The sequence below is a fragment of the Ursus maritimus genome, unplaced genomic scaffold, assembly GCF_017311325.1.
Source record: "Ursus maritimus isolate PB19 unplaced genomic scaffold, ASM1731132v1 scaffold_16, whole genome shotgun sequence".
Classification (NCBI taxonomy): Eukaryota; Metazoa; Chordata; class Mammalia; order Carnivora; family Ursidae; genus Ursus; species Ursus maritimus.
The window spans coordinates 16026066-16046082 of record NW_024424008.1 but is presented as its reverse complement, the minus strand read 5'-3'; the positions used below and the strand labels follow the sequence as shown (position 1 = coordinate 16046082).

At 34.1% G+C, this 20017-nt stretch overlaps 1 protein-coding gene and 1 non-coding gene across 3 annotated transcripts in view; one reads left to right on the top strand and one right to left on the bottom strand.

Annotated features, from left to right (window-relative positions):
• Positions 1–20017, bottom strand: part of TMEM135 (transmembrane protein 135) — a 251792-nt gene that overhangs the window by 89663 nt on the left and 142112 nt on the right. The window lies entirely within an intron of this gene.
• On the top strand, positions 17350–17456 carry LOC121102966. Its single transcript, XR_005835123.1, has one exon. It is a non-coding gene; the product is annotated as a U6 spliceosomal RNA (small nuclear RNA).

The window sequence follows — 20017 nt, the reverse complement described above, 5'->3', positions numbered from 1 at the left end:
ATTTTGCTTTGTTATTTATAGAAGTGATCTAGATACAAAAAACGTAACCTAGACAAGTCTGAAAGTATCTATTAAATAGGCAGACTTCAAAATCTCTCAAATCACCAATATTTGGAGTTCACTTTGTTTTATACAGTAGAGATTCAAGAGACAAAAATCTGTACAAGTGGGGAGGGGAGAGAATCCAAAGGATATTAATGTACCATTGATCAATGCATTTAACAGTTATTTACTGAACGCCTATTATGTGCCAGGCACTGTTCTACAACTTACAGCAGTACAGAAAACAGATAAAGTCCTTAACCTAATAAAAGTTACCTTTTAGTTAGGTAAAAGAAGATATGAAAGAAAAAGATAGTGATAGCAGTTTTGGAGAAAAACAAAGCAGGATAAGGAAATAAGTGCAGGAGAACAGGGGTTATTGTTTTATACAAAGTGGTCAAGGATGCAGAGACTTGGTACAGACACTGAGGAAATGAGAGATAAGTGAGGGGACTATATCAATAGAACCATTGGAAACGTTCTGATTTTTATTATGAAAGGCATTCAGTATTATGTTAATTAAAGATGCTAAAGAGGGGTGCCTGGGTGGCTCAGATGGTTGAGTGTCTGCCTTCGGCTCAGGTCATGATCTTCAGGATCCTGGGATCGAGCCCCACATCAGGTTCCCTGCTCAGCGGGAAGCCTGCTTCTCCCTCTCCCTCTACTGTTCCCCCCGTTCTCCCTGCTTGTGCTCTCTCGCTCGCTCTGTCAAATAAACAAATAAAATCTTTAAAAAAATAAAGATTCTAAAGAAAGGACTGAAATTTGAGTAACATAGTGTTTCAAATTTTTAAAATTAATTGTGCTAATTTATTAAACATCCTTTCAAAAAGAATGGTTTTTCAAATTAATGTAAATCTGTAGTTAAATAAAGAATATTTTCTCTATGTTTCAAATTACAGAATTTTAAAGCTAAAAAGAACTTAGATGGACCTCTATTTTTTCTTATCAGGAAACTAATCTGCTGAGAAGGTAGGTGATACATCCATGCTTACCCCACTAGTTGGATCTTGCATTTCCTTCACTAAACAAATATTGGTCAAATGAGCTCCTCTATAGTTGCTCTATACAGAGAATACTTAAATACGATTTTGATCCTCAAGGAGCTTACAGATACTGCTCCACAGCCCAGTTCTGTAGCTTCTACTCACATGTGGCTAAATTTTTAATAGGTTTATTGATGTAAAATTAACATATTTAAAATATATAATTTTGTAGGTCTTTACATAGGTATATACCTATAAAACCATCATCATCATCAAGATAACAAACACATCCATCACACCCAAAAAATTCTTAATAGCATTCCCTTATTTTCATCTTCATATCTGTAGAATCTGTAGTGATGTCACCTCTCTCATTCCCAAAATTAGTAGTTTGTATCTTATTTTCTAAATCAGTCTTAGTATAGATATATTAACTGAATTGATTTTAGCAAAGAACAAACTTCTGGTTTCATTAATTTTCTCTTATCATTTTTCTGTTTTCTATTTCATTGATTTCAATTTGCTCTTAATATTAGTTCCTTTTTCAGTTTGTTTTGCATTTCATTTGCTTTTGTTTTCCTATTTTCTTAAAGACAGAAATTTAGGCCATTGATCTATATTTTTTTCTTTTTTAATATAGGTATATAATGCTATTAATACCTTCCTAAGATCTGCTGTACCTATATCCTGATAATTTTGATAAGTTGGTTATTCATTTTTATTCATTCAAAATACTTTCTAGTTTTGTTTTGCTTATTCTGTGATCCATGACTTAGTTAGAAATATGTTACTTAGTTTCCAAATATTTGGGGATTTTAAGCAATCTTTCTGTTACTGACTTCTTATTTGATTCCACTATGGTCAAAAAATACTTTATATGACTTGATTATTTCTAAATTTATCAGGACTTATTTTATGTCCCAGAACATATCAGAATATGTTCCATACATTTGGTGAATACCCATATGTATTTTTTTTTAAGTAATCTGTACACTCAACATGGGGCTCAAACTCACAATGCTGAGATCAAGAGTTGCATGCTCCTCAGACTGAGCCAGCCAGGAACCCCCACCCCAATGTGCATTTTAAAAGAATGTGCATTCTACTGTTGCTGGGAGAGGTATCTGTAAGTATCAATTAGGTCAAGTTGGTTGACAGGGTTGTTCAAATCTTCTGTATCCCTAATTATTTATCTACTTATTCAATCAATTATTGAGAGAAGTTATCAAAATATCCTGCTATAACTGTGGAATTGTCTCCACAATCTCTCCTTGCAGTTCTATCAGTTTTTCCTTAGGTATTTTGAAGCTCCAATTTTAGGAACATAAACATTTCGAATTATGTCCACTTTATCATGATGAAATTACCTTCATTACCTCTGGTAATATCCTTTGCTCTGAAATCTATTTTGTCTCATAATAACTCCAGATCTCTTTTGATTCTATTAGTTACCCATTCTTTTACTTTTAACTGATTGGGTCTTTACATTAGAAGTTCATTGTGTATAGGTATCTGTTGTTTCTTGTTTTTTATTCTATCTGAAAATCTCCATCTCTTCATTGGCATTGAGTGCTCATATTTAGCATGACTACTGGTAAGTTCAAAATTAAATCTATCATCTTGGTACTTATTTTTCTATTGTTTCTCATTTGTGTCCTTTTTCTGCCTTTTCTAGGTTAACTGTTTTTTATGATTTCATTTTCTCTCTTTTGTTGGTTTATTTTAGTGTTTGTTTTAGGGTTTATAGTACAGATCTTTAAATTGATGCAGTCTCCATTCAAGGGATTTTATACCACTTTATATACATTATACTTACAATAGGATACTTCCATTCCTCCTCTTCTGCCCTTTGTGCTACCGTTGTCAGCTATCGCACTATAACCTATATTATAAAATGACTACATTTTAACATTTTTTCTTTAAAAAGGTAGATCTAAAATAATTTCCTTTGTTTTGAAAGATTTTTGCAGGGTGTACATTTCTAGGTTGGTGGATCATTTTATTTCAGTAGTTAACATCAACAAATGTCACTCCAATATCTTCTTACAATTTGATTATGATGTGCCTTGGAGTAGTCTTCTTCACGTTTCTTCTACTACAGCTTTATTAAATTTCTTGGAATTATGGGTCTACAATTTTCAACAAATCTGAAAATTTTTTCAGCCATAATGACATCATTTTTTTTCTTTCCCCCTTTTCTTTTTTAGGAACTCAAATTAATGTACAGTAGGTCACCTGAAGTTGTTCCACAACTAATGTTCTCTTTACTTTGTTTAAAAAAAAATTCTCTTTACTTTCTGTGTTTTATTTTCGGTTGTTTCTATTGCTGTATCTTCAAGTTCCTAATATTTTCTTCTGCAATGTGTGTTATTAATGCCATTCAGTAAATTTTCCATCTTACACATTGTAATTATCATCTCTCAAAGTTTGATTTAGATTTTCTCCCCTATTTTCCATGTCTCTAACTTTTTGAAACTATGGAATTCAGTTATAATAACTCTTTTTAATGTTCTTGCCTACTAAAACTCAAACAGCTTTGTCAGTTTGGGTTTGGTATTGACATATTTATTGTCTCATTACAGGTCAAATTTTCTTGTTTCTTATTGCATGCCTAGTAATTTTGATTGGATATCAGACATTCTGAATTTTACCTTGGTGAGTGACGGATATTTTTGTATTCTCATAAATCTTCTTCAGCTTTGTGCTGGGACACAGTTATCTGGAAACAGTTTGATCATTTAAGGACTTGCTTTTAAGACATTTTAGGAGGGAGTAGAGTAGTGCTCAATTTAATGCCAATTACTCCCCATTATTGAGATAGGACCCTTATGTGTACTTTACCCAATGCCACACGAACCTTAAGATTTTCCAGTCTGGCTAGTAGAAATAAGGCACTATTCTCGCCAAAAGCCAAGCACTCAAGTAAGGACCTCAAATCCTTTCAGGTTGAATTCTTTCCTCAGTCTGGGGCATTTCCCTCAGGTACACGCCCTAATTAGTAAGCAGCTAAGCACTTTACTCTCTAGTCTTCTGTTTATGAACTCGATCCAGCATTGTGTCCTCCATTCTGTTTCTTCAACGCAGAAAGTCCTTGACTGTACGAATGCCTCCTCTTTGATCCAAGACTGGAAACTCCCACAAGCAGTAAGCTAGCGTACTCCTATGGTTCATTTCATTTGTTTCCCCGCCCTCAGAGACCTCTCTGCCCTTCGGTGCCTAATGTCAGGACCCTGAAACCATTGTTCCGTGTGTTGCACAGGTTTTGGTTGTTACAGCTGTAGGAATATGGATTACCTGGATCAACCAGTAACTTACTACGTCAACGATAGAAGCAGAGTGTAAATTTAAATTATTTACAATTAAATAACATTAAAACTCAGTTCCTCACTCAAACGAGTCATATTTCACATAATCAGGAGCCACATGTAGTTGTGGATACTATGACAGAAGAGATACAGAATACCTCCATAATTGTAAAACATTCTATTAGAACTGTCTGGCTAGTGAATGGTATTTCCACTGTCCACTGTGGTAATGTTATATAGCACTTAAAATATTCTAACTGGCTGTAAAGGAGACATCTGCATACATCTGTTTTTATACTTCACACTTTAATGGGGAAATTGACAAAATTTATAATCATGCCACTTAATTTACTCATTTGTAGAAACAATACGATACCACCTATTACATATATTGTAAAGATTAAAAGAGATAACATAACATACATAAAGCCTAAAAGAGTTACTAGTACATCAAAGATGCTCAATAAATAGTAACTATTCACAAAAAGTAATTTCTCTGTAATTCTCTTCCATTTCACAACCACTGCACAACATACCTAAAAAAGGATAAGGAATTTTGCAATTGCTTTTTTTTACTTTAATTTTAACATTTTTTAACTCAAAAAGTAATGCAGGGCACACAACATGGATGAACCTCAAAAACATTATTTAACGGAAAGAAGCTAAGTATAAATGACCACATGTTGTATGATACCATTTATATGAATTCCAGAATAGACAAATCTATTTACAGAAAGTAGAGTAATGGATGTCTAGAGCTAGGGAAGTGGGGTGTGATAGCAACTGTTTGCTAATGGTACAAAGTTTCTTTTGGGGGTGATGAAAAGCTTCTAAAATTAGATTGCATGGATAGATGCAGAACTCTGGAAGTACATTAAAACTCACATAATTAACACTTTCAACTGGCAAATTTTACAGCATGTAAATTACATGTCGAAAATTATTCAAACATTTTTACAAAGTAATGCATATACACAATAAAAACAAAACTGCAAACTGAATAATAAAAATACAGTGAAAAGAAAGTTCCCTCCTATTCCAGATCTCTAGTATCCTGTCTGTCTATGGCCATACCACGCTGAATGGGCCCAATCTCATCTGGTATCCTGTCTGTGCATACATTTGTATCTATATAGATACAATCTACAATATTGTATAGATACAATATACAAGAAAGGCATTGTTTTATACTTTCCTTTCTAATTTTACACACACACACACACACCCATATGGAAATGCTGACATTTTTTAAAACAGTCTATGAACAAATATTTAGAGTGGATGGAGCCAGAAAACACTGAATACCAAAGTATATTTTGCAAACATGTCCACTTATATCTCTTGAGGTAAATTCTTAGACCTGAATTCACTGTATTTAGGGCTAGGTGCATTTTTTATTTTGATTCATTTCCATCATCCATATATGAAAGCACTTATTTCCTTACGCTACCTATTTTCCCATACCCAGTTTGTGTTTTATCAAACTATTTATCCTTGCCAATCTGAATGAATGAAAGAAGCGATAGCTCATGTTATAGTTGCATTTTTCTTATAAGTGAAATTGTTTCACTTATAAATTTATAAACAGTTTTGTTTGGTTTTTGGTCAGTTGGTTTAACTCCTTTTCATATCCTTCACCTATTTTTAGATTGTTGATCTGTTAGAAACCATTTGTATTTTTTGAAACTGCATATACTTATATGAAAACATTGAACTGATTTCATCACTATTTCTATTTGCACCAAGAGTATGAATGGTTAAATAAAGGTAATCATGGAAAGGAAATCTCATAATGTCCAATGCCAAAAGAACATTTTAAGCCAAAAGTAGACACAAAGTATAACAAATAATGTGAAAGTAAAGTTCATTCAGCTGAAAAACAGTTTCTTCTGGAATGCCTTTTTAAGAAGTGATAGATTTACAATACACCGTTTCCTGCTATCGAGCTCTACAAAACTTTCAGAAAAAAGAAACTGTACTATTACTCTCTTCACTATGTCATGTGGAATTATATGAAAACTATCCTTCTCAAGGCTCTAACAAAGAAATAGTCTCACAATATATGAATACTTTAAAATCCTAAAAATAACCAGAAATATTGAAAATGTGAATATGACCCAACACGAACATGTCCTGGAAAAGAAAGCTGTTTTTACCATTTAAGCCTCAAAATGGTTAAAACACATATCCTGAAGTCATTTTAGAGCCTACTAGAGACCTAAACAGATGGTGCATTAACTACTTCCTACCACAGAGCTCTCCTGCTTTTCTTTAACATACTCGATTAAATGTTCTTTGTCCCTGATACTCCTTCTTGAGTGTGTCCAAAGACAATGATGCCCTTTGCTGTCTGGCCTTCATTACTCATCAAGCCCATTTCCCCCATATTCATCATGCCCTCTTCTTCCATGACACAAAGAAATACTGAAATCTCATTTCTACTTCTGTAAAAGAAGCAACAAACTTCCTCTTGCCCATGTGTACTTTATTCGTACTTTAACCACGTATCCACCCACCCATTCACAAAAATTTATCTGGTGCCTATGTGTTTCTAACACTTTGTGACTTAGTAAGTCAAAAAGAGAGAGCTATGTAGAGGTAAGCTCTAGACAATCAGGAGCCTGCATTATCCTCGGGTGAAAAAGAACAGATAAAGAAGGACAAATTGTCGCCTTCATTTATATATTTATTCAGTACTTGCTATTTTGCCAGTATATTAGGGAAACAAAACTACATAATACTTGATACCTGTTGCCCTTATGAGGTCAGTCTAGTGGAAATGCAGGCACATTAACCAATCATTCCAATACAATATGCTAGGACAGAATATTTACACTTCACCCTTCAAGAGGTAATCACCAAAACATCTGATTATGCTATTATTGTAATTATTCAACATATTTAGGCAATGCTTTTTGGCCATCTATATACCTTTTTTTATGTCTCCACCAGAACTTACTTAGAACACAAAGTCCCAAAGGACAGTCTCTATTTCACCAAATTCCATACATGGATAGACTTTTGATATATAAGGTTTTTGATAATGATGTTAGTTTCTGTTTACACAATCCATCTTTCAAAAAACTAAATAGTACCCCATTCATACACTTTTTAAAAGGCTGAACTTTAGACTCTCAGCATTTTTTTTTTTTTCATTTTTCTGCAAACACAGATCATTACATGGCCTCTTGGGAGAAACCACTCTTATTGGATGAATGCTATCATAATTTGCAGTGTATATATTTTGACTCTGAACACACAACATATCATTATCATAATATCGATTGGCTTTAGACAATGCATAGTTTTAAACAGTGCTATTCTCAAGTTAAATAGCCATGTATTGCTTTATAATTTTAAAAAATCCTTATGTAATTAAAATCTCACTTAACATACAGTCCATCTTTGTAATCTGCCCCTTTGTTTCAGATTGGCAGTTTTACTTAGTGATTTTTTTAAAAATTTCCCTTCCTTGATAAAACAAATACAGGAACAGTACAAAACACCTTACAGAGAATTTTAGAGTCACAAATGCCAGGCTAGAGGTAAGAAAGAAGTCTTGGATCTCCAGATTAAGACTATAAACTTGATCAAATCACTTCCATTTTTTAAACCTTAACTTTTCATCTTTAAAAGAAGTTAATCTCTACGATTCTTCAGAACTCCAAAATCCTGATTCCCTTCATCGATTTTTTTCACCATACAAGAAAATTAGTTCAAAGCAAACACTCGCTAATATACTAAGAGACAAATCTCAGAATATATGTATAAATTTAAAGTACTTGTACTGACTGAGCTGAGTGTAAGAAATTACACTAAATGGACCAAAATTTGGGCCTAGTCTCTTCCTTGCACTGCCGACTATTCTTGAATTATACCTTCAAGGTCAGCAATCAGTCTGGCATACATTAACCTTGAAATTTTTCAGTTGTGAATGAATTATGTTAGATAGTGGCTGGGAAGTATAGCTTATATGATATCCTGTCCTTTTATGGTTAAGTGAGTAAATTGTACTTTGTTTTCCATAAAAATGAAACAATGTAAAGCATAAAACTATGAAAAATTTCAGTACACAGTAACTAATACAACCTGCAAGTTAATTCCTTATAACAACAAAATGCTAATTCTGCTAGCAGATTTTTAAAAAATAAATTGCTTTAAACAACTCACTATTTAAAAGACTACAGATAAAGGTTTATACATAGAAACATTCAGTGCTTATTTAAAAATTTTAAAAAATGTAATGGTCAGGTAAAAGCCAAGATGTGAATTCAATCACTGAACAAAATAGTCGTTGAAAGCATACTCTTTAAACTGGGCTATAAACACCAATTAGACATTATCGACACCCACCCACAACACTTTATTCACATCTCAATTATGATCAGGTAAAGGAAATGCAGTTTATTGGACATAAGGTTTGGCCACTGACTTATAATTAAAAGTTATCAAAATATTCAGCTGCTTCTTTTTTTCCCCATTTCTCTATTGTATGGTCAATTCACTGGTCATTAAAAGTCATTAAAAATGCAATTCAAAACAAACAGGAAACAAGTGTGAAAAGGAAGCCAAAAGAAACCCTGGATGAGTTTAAAGATGCAAAGTTAGTACAGGTAACTCAAGACAAGGACCAGAGAACAAGGAGAAAGAGGAAAGGAGAGGAATAAAACAGATCATAAACTGCTATTGATTAACAGTGCCAGGTACTATAAAAGGTATCTTTAAAATATTATCTTTAATCCTAACAATAGCTCTTCAAGGTAGGTTTTTATCACTCCCATTTTAAAGATGAGGCAAGTGGGCTCAGGATATAAATTACTCACCTAAAATCACAGAATATTTAGTGGCTGAACTAAGACTCAAAGCAAAGACTATTCTGATTTCAAATTCAAGACTGAATTATATTCCTCTGCCTCTAGAAAATATTTTATTCTTATTAATACTGATTGAGTAGTTACAGTGTTTCCACGGGAGGAATAATCCCCATAATGTTTCCAATGTATTATTATTTTAACTAGTGTCTGTCATTCTTTTAAAAAGGGAGAGGAAATTTTTCAGAGTTCAATATAATAGTAATTAAAATAAAAGTGCAACAACAACATCAGTTGTTGATGTTTACTGACCTTGCTACATGTCACATGCTGTATTAGGTGCCTGACATTTATCACCTTACATAATCCTCAAAATTGCCCTGCCAACGTAGAGATTATTATCTCTATGTCAGGGAAGATGTTTAGAGACATAGATAGTTACGGGATTGAGGCAGGTTTAGAAACCAGGTGTGATTCCAAAACCCGAGATATCACGGATTTCTCGCAAAGATTCCTTTAAAAAAAAAAAAACCCATTCATTAAAGCCTTACAGTTTTTATAAATTTCGTTCGACTTAATTATAAAACATCTCTTATTTTCATGCACAACAAATAAAATAGTAAGTTAAGATATAGTCTCAGTGTGAAAGAACTCACTATTGACATAATGAAACAGATTTAAGAAAAGCAAAGATAGACAAGAAAATTCCATAAGCCTCAAAATCTGTATGAAATATTTATTCTAGTAAAGAAAAACATATCTAAAAAAATATTTTTTCAAATTCCAAAATAAGTAATTTAAATATTACAATTAAAAGAAAAGAACCTAGAAACCTTCCTTGTTTATATATTGAGTGAGATGAGAAAAAAGTGACATGAGCCAGTTTTCCACTATGTTTACATAACTATGTAAGGGACCATTCTTTATCCTAATGCTGCCAAACATGTTACTTTCTCAATTCAGAAAAAAACAAAACGACACAAAAAAGCTCACATGTCATTCAGCACATGGAGGAGAAAGGTTTTATATGGACTCAGAGCAAAGTTGAAGCTGAAAAAATATTGTGTTTTCAGCAGGGCAAAGTAGACAGGTCACCTAGGTGAAACCTCATTATTATAAGTAGACAATTTGTAGTAGGTTAGTTATTTTCATCCAAATGGTAATATTCCCATTAACCTCAAACAAGAAACAGGCTTAGGGTGATATTGTGTTTTTCCCTCAGAGACATTACAAAAATGAATAAATAAGAGCACCCAGATTACTTTAGAGAGGTCATAGCAAGGCCACATACAAATAGCACACAGCAATATGGCAATTCAGATTTTTATCATTTGATAAAGGTAAGAAAGACCATTAGAGTGAGGGTTATTATAATACTAACTAAGGTGGCCAGTAAGACAGCCCTCACTACCTCATCAAACAACAATGTGCTATGGACCAAAAGCCAACAGCTGCCCTCCAGCTGGGTTCCAAATATTTTAGGTGTCCACTGAGAACCAAATCAATCCCAATGCATAATCCCCCCCCCAAAAAAAAACAGCCTTCAACAATAAGTAAAAGGATATGTAATCTCTTTACTGTTGTTTTAAACACAGCATAAGGGTAATTTTACTCATGCATTGGTATGATAAAATGTCACTTAGTTCTCGCAAATAGTATACCCCATGCCCATTCTTTGGGTATATGCTCATTCCAGAATTCATCTGAGAAAATCCTTCCTTGATTAGGCATGGCATTGCTCATATCTGTCCTGGTTCTCACTATTTCTATTCAGCTGCTGATTCTTCTCTGCATACTAGCATTTCTCCAGCAGGAAAGGTCCAGAACTAATTGGCTGTTTTCAGACACCTTCATTTTTCTGTGTTGTGTCAGCACGACAGATTCAGTACCCAGTTTATCACTAAGAGAAACAATAATATGGGAATGTATGCCTTTTTCAAAATATTTACAAAACCATCTTAACAGTTTTAACAGAAAAGAGAATAAAAGAATTTTTTTAAAAATCACTACCGATACCTTTTAAAATCCAAAGTCAACTTTGTTCAGTACTTACGGGCCTAGGGCAATGAGAAGAAACTTAAATGCTTATCTGGTCGTGTTCCAACAGTTAAAATGAATTAAGAATAAACACAGATAAAAATCTAGTACAAAATGAAGTTTACATCCAGTATTAGCTACTGGTTATGGATTGCAAAATGATAAAAGAGAGATTTATAGAGCGGGCCATCACGTCTATATAGCACGGAAATCTCTATTTTGCCTTGTATTCCAGTTGCATGTGGTCAAGGCCTTAAATGAAATTTGTGTATAGGCAGTTTCAAGGATGAATCAGGACCATATATCCTAAAATGCAGGCAGGAAGTGTATAGTGTGTGTCTGTCTACCAGTCAAAACCACCATTTTAGGCACTAATATAGGGAATGTTTGTTCAGACTCTTCTCCCTTAAAAGTACATTACTCTTACAGTGCTGATGTCAGTATTGTGTATATCTGTAGACATGTATGTGTACGTGTGTGTGGAAAGACAGATAAAGGCAGATGGGTACATAGGTTGGTTTATACCTACAACTCCTCTTCAGAATCCTCTTACCAAAGGAGAGTATTCCCTAAACTTTCCAAATAAACTCAAAATAATATACCTGCAAATCTGAGTATAGTCTAAACTCAGAGAAACCTCCACCTTGTTTTTTTCTCTCCATCTTACTTGCTTTTCCATAACTCCTACAGCTGAGAGGAATAGGAGTCTTCAGGATGAAGACTGTGATCCTCACATAGTATTTAGTCCCTCAGTTATGTTCACAACCTGATAATCATCTACTCCTATGGAAACTGTCATGTAAGGAAAAATAAGTTTTGTTTTTTCTTCCCAATTTTTTTTCCCCAAAAGATGTCATTAACAGGCATTGGAAGAGTTGAACAAAGGTCTTTTTTAAGCCTTTTCACAACAGCATTCTTAATGTTCTCACAGTCTTCTTTAGCTAGCTGCAGTTTTAGTTTACTTTTCTCTAGCATATTACATTTAATAATCCCAAAAATGTGAATTTATACTTATTCTAGGTTATATTCCAAAGTAGTACCTTGAAAATGCAGATTAATGAACATATAGACATATGGGACATAGAATTCATGGTTAAGAACAACAACAAAAACATTCACTGAAATTATAGACTTAGTTATTTCTCGCATCCGACTCAGATTTTTTGAGATAGCTATTTTTAAAGGTATCTTACAGTTTACAAAGTTAGAGCCTTTTCAAAATAAAATTCTATAAATTATAGCACATAGACATCCTTGGGATATTTCTAAAACACCATGTCTAAATACCATTCTTGTCTCCACCCACAAAGTTAGAATGAGATAAATAAGCAGTTTAACAGCAGAGCAGAACCACCCAATACTGTCATGCTGGAAAGATGATTAGGAGTGAAACAGAGTAATACCCTAAAAAGTTAAGTCCTCACAACACCCAAAGCACTTTGAAACTGATATGACTTGGGCTTCTCGGTCTTCAAAATTTAATTAGTAACAATAAACCAAACTAATTGGGAGTAGAAACAGCAAAGTTCTGAAGAGCATTTCTAAATGTAATTTTCTTAGTATATTAAATATAGGGCAAAAATGAGGTATGCATGTATGTTAGCCAAAATTTTCAAATGGAAATTCTGTCATAACAACAAATAGTCTGATTAATATTTTAATAGAAAAGGCCCCTAAGGAAAGCAGGTGGTTCCTGGTACACACAGTCTCAGTGTCTGAGTTATCCTACGTGTACATTCCTTCATCTTAAACAAGCTAGGAGCCAAAGTATAAACTGGCATTTGTGGAAGCATGATTTCATTATTATGAGAGTGAAAAAGGGTACAATGACCAGTTTTTAAGTGAAAACTAAACATTAAAATATTGGTAATTATTCTGCTTCAAAACGTTCATTGGAAATAGACTTTTATATATATTGAGAACTAGCTGGGCAACAAATAAATTCTTCAACAAAATATACTCATTATTTAGGAGTGAGACTATGAAGGACTAGGAGAAAACTTTTTCCATTATCTATAACAATAAGGGGACATTTGAATTTCATTTTGGATTGTTAAGTCACCAAACTACAAATCAAAGAATTTAATTTATATCAACTAAATATCAACACAAAACTATTGCCTGATTATCCCATTTCTGCATACATATGTAAATAAAACTGATGGTCAGCTAACCTTCAAAAGTTAAGCAATCTGTACCCAAGTGATTGTAGATCATTCTTAGTATTAATAATTTCCAATACTCAAATTGCTTTCACTGATATTTTAATCTGAGTTGCTAGCTCTAATTAGTTTTATATATATGCATGTAAATATTTCTAATGTCTTGTTTGAATTTTTATTTAAATCATTTTGAACAGATATTAGACAAGAATCCCATTGTCTTGCTTTAATAAAGTATTCACATATAATCTGCATGAATGACAACCTGTAAATTTTACAGCCCTCTGAGTAGATAACTGTCCATCTTGGAAGGATCCAGCAGAATCACCATAACTCGAGAGGGGAGAAAAAGAGATTCAGGTATTATCACCAATTAAGAGAAGGGCACTAAATTAAAATGAGTAGGTATATACATTTTTCTATTACCTAGGTAATAAGAGAACAGATGTTGAAGGAATAGGACCCAAGGGAGCTAAGTTTGATGAGATCAAAAGTCATTAGAGAGGACAGGCCCCGAAGGATGGTAAGAGGTGGACCTTACAGAGCATGCGAGCAATGGAATTGACAATGTGAAGAGCAGGACAAGGAGCCGTTGAAAACAATTGTTTCCTACTCCCCACTTCTGCCTGAGGCCAGCACGAGCTGGACTAATCACTTCAGGCTCAGACCAGTCTCAGTGAGCAAATAGACAACAGTCTAAATCACTCACTCTGCCAGATCCCCAGAACCAAATCCCAGAGTTTCTCACCCTTGGCACTGGAGACAATTCTTTGTTGTTAGGGGCTGAGAAGTGGGAGGCTGTCCTGTGCACTGTGGATGTTCAGCAGCGTCTCTGGCCTTTACCCACCAGATGACAATGGCACTCCCAACACCTGGGAGGACAACCAAAAATGTCTCCAAACATTACCAACTATCTCTGGGAGGGTGTTCAAAATTGCCCCCAGCTGAAACCACCGACCTAGAGGAACCCTTACAGATTTTTTAGGTGGACCTCTCATATAATCTTAAGCACTGATAAAACCCTGAGAACTATCTAATCTAACCAGTTCTCTGCTTCATGAGTCCCTTCCGTGATGACCATAAAAGACCATGATATAGCTTTTGCTTAAAATTTTCCTAGAATGAGAAAATTCTCAACTTTGCCAGGCAACCAGATCCATTTTTTGGACAGTTCTATTTGAAAATTCTTCCTCATCACTGCACTGAAATCTACCTTCTCTAAATTACACCTGTAATTTCTAGTTCATTAAAAAATAAAAAAAAAAAGGAACCTTCCACAAAACCTGTCCTTCAAAGATGATAACCTCATACCTTGGTCCCTCTGTAGGTCAGAACTACAAGGGACACTTAAACAATCTCAATCAATTTTTTAGGTACTCAATGGTAAAGGAGTCACCCAAGATATTCCATGGAGGAAGAGAGTAATTGGACTATCTTTCAGCTCCAGACAGGTCCAAACCTGGATCACATATGCATTTATAGCAACATTAATAAACCTTTTTTTTTCTTCTCATTTAAGCTTTTGTATCCTCAAAAATACACCTATAACTTATGGAATAACTTTTTTTTCTAATTATTTCCTTTTCATTTAAATAGCATTCAATTCTGATAAAGTTTCAAATTCTTTTAAAAAAAGATCTACTCCCTCATTGCTGGGCTAAATGATATATATTCCTTAAACATACTAAGACTCTTCATTTTGCTGTTTTACTGTATTCACTGCTTTCTTAGATGTAAGTTAGTCCTTAATTTTGTATAATTTCATTTTTTTCTATGTTATTTGGTGCTTTGAATTTGGGACTGCTAAACTTCTACAATACGTTTTTAAAGCGTCTGATAAAACTAAAGCATACAACTTTCCCATTGAGAAAATATATTTTAGAAATGGCTTAAGGCAAAAGTATTTTCATAAGACTTTAAATCATTTGTGTTTTAACTGTATAATTAACCTCACCTATCCAAAACCCAGCCGGTCAATAAATCTAAATACCTAAAACGGCAGTTTTGTTTTTCAAACAAAGAAAATTTTTGTTCAAATGGAATCAAATCTGTAAAAACCTTCATAAATACAATAAATAAATGTAGAAATGCTGTGCTTGAGGTACTGTTTTGTCTCCCGTACCATGCCATACAGTAGTTCTGGAGAGGCTCTGCAAAACTCTACATGAGAATATCTTAGGAAACACTATCTTGGCACAAAGTTTGGGGGGGAAAAAAAAAGTTCAGAGCCCAAAAGAGATGCCACAACTAGCATGTACTTGATTTACAGTAAATTACCTCATGTCCTTTCTCACAGCAAGTCTGTTTCTTAATTCACATGTCATTCTAGAAATGTGGGTTAAGTGGTCTCAAAAACATAGTAGCAAATTCATAGAACAGAAAGGTAAGAGACTGGGATGTTAGAGAAAGGCATAAAGATAATAATGATGTAACAGTTGAAAAGCAAAATAGGAAATTGGTTAAGAATGCTATATTGTTTGTAAAGTCGGCTACAACAATTTCTCCCATCCCTATGTGTATGCCCCCTTGCAATTTGACTTTGCTGCTCTGTTCATCAGAGTTAAAGAAAGGGAGAGAGACTAGTTTCCCTCCCTTCCTGGGTTAGCCCTATGATTTGCTTTCAGCAACAGAATATGGCAAAAGTGACACTGTGTGACTCCCAAACCTAGGTTCCAGTATCACCTCTTGGGACCTTGAGGTCACTGTGTAAAGAAGCCAAAGCTAACCAACCGGAGGGGAAGAGACCAGGGAGACAGAGAAGCGAATGCCTAGCTTAACATCATCTAAGACCACAAAGCACCAGAAGATCAGAGTTGTGTGAGTGATCCCAACAGAGACCAGCAGAAGACCTGCCTGGCTAAGCCCAGATGAAATTGCTAATGCACAGAATTATAAGTAAATAAAACTGCTGCTGTTTTGAAGCCACTAAGTTTGGGGGTGGTTCACTATACAGCAATAGATAATAAGTAAGCTAAGCTCAAAATTAATAGTCATCTGGAGATCATTCAGTGTAGAGTAACAAACCCTACCCAATTTGATAGGTCCTAACTGTACAAATATTATGGGATTATAAAATATTTCATATTTATATTAATAATGAACAATTTAAGTTGTTTGTTATGTTCTAGTTAAGAAAGAAATATGTGACACCTTTTAGAAACAATTTAGGATGACTTGAAATATTTTAATGAATCCAAAAATGTATAGAAAACTTGGGATTTTGCATTACTAAATACCAATGAATTGTTGATTTTACATATATGATAGAAATTATAATAATAGAATAAAATTCTTTAGCACCTATATTTCCTTATATATTCCATCAGTGTTGAATAGGAAATCAATTATGGATATATAAAACTTAGAACATACTTTTTATGACCTAATAAAGATGCATATTTTGGCAGCTAACACATCTTTATCCAATTCTTTATTCAAAAGTTTGGCTGAAAAATATCTTAGAATCATTCAATTGTTGTAGCAGCAGAAACTGTGCATAAGTGACCCATAGCTTCAGTTTTTCCTTCCTATAACATTCCATAGTGATGTAATATAAGGGAAAATGTTTTAAATACTTAAAGTAAGACCATTTAATTAAGCAAACACTATAATTACTAGTGTGTATATATATATATATATATATATATATATATATACACACCAAAAAAAGTGTTATAGAGTCTGAACTACATAAGGTAGTGTGTTTTTCTTAAAGGAAACTCTACTTCACCTGATGACCTACAGCACAGCCTACCAAGAAGTAACTTTCCAATATAGGTATTCTGTAAATAAGACTTAAGCATACCTACCACCAATCCTACTAAGTCAAAGGAAGTTTGAAAACAGGACTGTTTTTCACGGGCAAGGCACCTGGAGAAATCACCCAGGGGCCCCACCGATCCCGAGCAGGACTGCATTACATCAAGAATTCACCACAGTCTAGAACTGAGTTTCTCGACCTATTTGTGTGCTCAGAGCACTTTGGAATTAAGAAATTTAAGACTCAGTGCTCGCTTCGGCAGCACATACACTAAAATTGGAACGATAGAGAGAAGATTAGCATGGCCCCTGCGCAAGGATGACATGCAAATTTGTGAAGCGTTCCATATTTTTTATTAAGGAGGGCACGTATTGCATGGTGCACTGGGTGTTATACGCAAGTAAAAAATCATGGAACTTTAAAAAAAAATAAATTTTTTTTAAAAAGTTAAAAATTGAGCTACCCTATGATCCAGCAATTGCACTACTGGGTATTTACCCCAAAGATACAGACGTAGTGAAGAGAAGGGCCATTTGCACCTCAATGTTCATAGCAGCATTGTCCACACACAAAAAAAGAAATTTAAGACTCAGAATAACACCAAAGTCAGCCATGGTTACAACAACTACTACAATAGAGCAATGGATCACAGTTTCTATAAAAGAATTCATTTTTTGTCTCATTTTAAGGATCTAAAGCTCTGTTTTCCAACATTACATCATTATGGAATGCTATGGGAAGGAAAGACGAAGTAATAGTTCAGATATAATAGTTCAAATATACAGACTTTCTGCTGCTGAACCGAACAGCTTAGAAGGTCTTTTTAAATCACCCTTTAGAAGAGGATAATAGATGTGTTATCGGCCTAAATATGTATCTTTATTAGGTTATTAAAGAGCACATTCCACAAAAACAAAACAGAACACACACACACAAAAGAAAGAACAAAGAGGTCTGTAGAAACTTTTGGATGTGACAGATAGGTTTATGGCATTGATTGTAGCAAGGAATTCACAGCTGTATAACTATCTCCAAACTCATCAAGTTGTATACATTAAATATGTACAGCTTTTGGTATGTCAATCATACCTCAAAAAAAGTAGTCTTTCTAAAAAGAATTGTATTCTATGCTTTATGTGTCCACAATTGACCTCCTATTCAACACCGACTGAATATTCAATCTACTCACCCATTCCACAAAAATTTCCTGAATACATGCTACCATGCTGGAGATCCAGTAGAGAATAACAGATATAGGACCTACTGGTTTGGAAGCTTGAAAGTTGCCCTTCAATAGAGTCTCTGAGTATAAGTGGATACTCATCTAACTGTAGAAGCCAAGTTCTCAAATGGCCAGACCATTCTTTGGTGCTGGCTTCTCATCACACTCTAGGTATCTCACACTTTTTCACTCTGCATGATTCATTAAGGTCAGTGTTCTGCTGTATGATGTCACAAGAGAACTGTATAGTTGCAACAATAAAAGTTTGGTATTTATTAAAATTTGGCAGCACACCTTCCATGGGACACTACTAGAGAGGCACCAGTCTGACTCTCAGCAGGCAGAGAAATCTGATATCTTAGTATCCAAAGAGACCATTTTACAAATGCTTACTGACATTCATCAAGCTATCAGTGACAGCTCTAGCCAAAATGTAGTTTATAAATTTACAATGTAAAACTTAACTGCCAAAGCAACAATACATTCTAAGGCTCTTATTAATGAATACTCTTCTTGTATTCTAAATGTAAGCTCCATAAGAAGCCGGATTATAACCAGAAGATTTACTGGTGAACAAAGCATCAGAGCAAGATGAATTCAATATACAGTGATGTCAAGCTAAAAACAAAAACAAAAACAAAAACACAATTCTATTAAATCAGGAGAAATACACCAATCACACACAGGACATTTATACTCTCAGGCCATGGCATTCTCTCAACTATACTGGCACTGCTAACTTTCGATCTACAACTCCTAGTTCTCCCTTTTATGAATGACCAACACCCTCTGTAATTTACAAAGTCCTCCTTCAGAATTATTATTATATTCCATTACATTTCAGCCAAATTTTATTCTGACCTAGGAACCATTCTGATCCTTTAGAGTAATCACATATCTCTGCTTTAATCCACATTTTGTAACTCCCACATTGGGACAAGACATAGTCAAAGTTACTACCATTTACCACCAAGAAAAAAAAATGCAGAAGAGCTAAAGTGGGCAGTGTTAAAGTAATTAAACAAGAGAGTCTTTAGACTGAGGGCGCTCTACGCTTTGGCAACCTTCATACACAAGCCAAAACCTAAGCTAGAATAAATTCTGTAAATGCCTCAAGGTTAAGAAATTGAAACCTAAGAACAACCAATCACAACAATCAACAAACTAGGTTTTCCCAAATAAGGCACCCAATTAAGCTATAGCCAATCAAATAATTTCCTTGCATTGCTTCCATTTCTGTTGTAGTAAAGCCCTTCCCCGCGCCTGTCCACAGAGCACTCCCAACCACTTTCAGTTTGGTGTTGCCCGATTAAATTTTTTATTTGCTCAAATAAACTCTTCTAAATTTTACTGTCTCCGTGTATCTTTAAACAGTTCAAAACTGAACGAAGTCTACACATTCTACTAAAAAAACAATGACTTTTATACAGATTAGTTGTATTACCTGTTAATATTCACTACCAGTTATTGGGTGTTTGCTATGTATCAAGCCTTATTCTTCACAGACAGATATGTAAGATATAGAAATACACAGATATATAGTATAGACAGATATATAATATCTGATTTTGTCCTCTTAATAAATCATATGTATCACTATACCCATTTTACATGAGAAGATAATACTAAAAAAGTTAATAAACATGCCCAAGCTCTCACAGCTCTGAAGTCAAAGAGCCCTCTTTTTTTTTT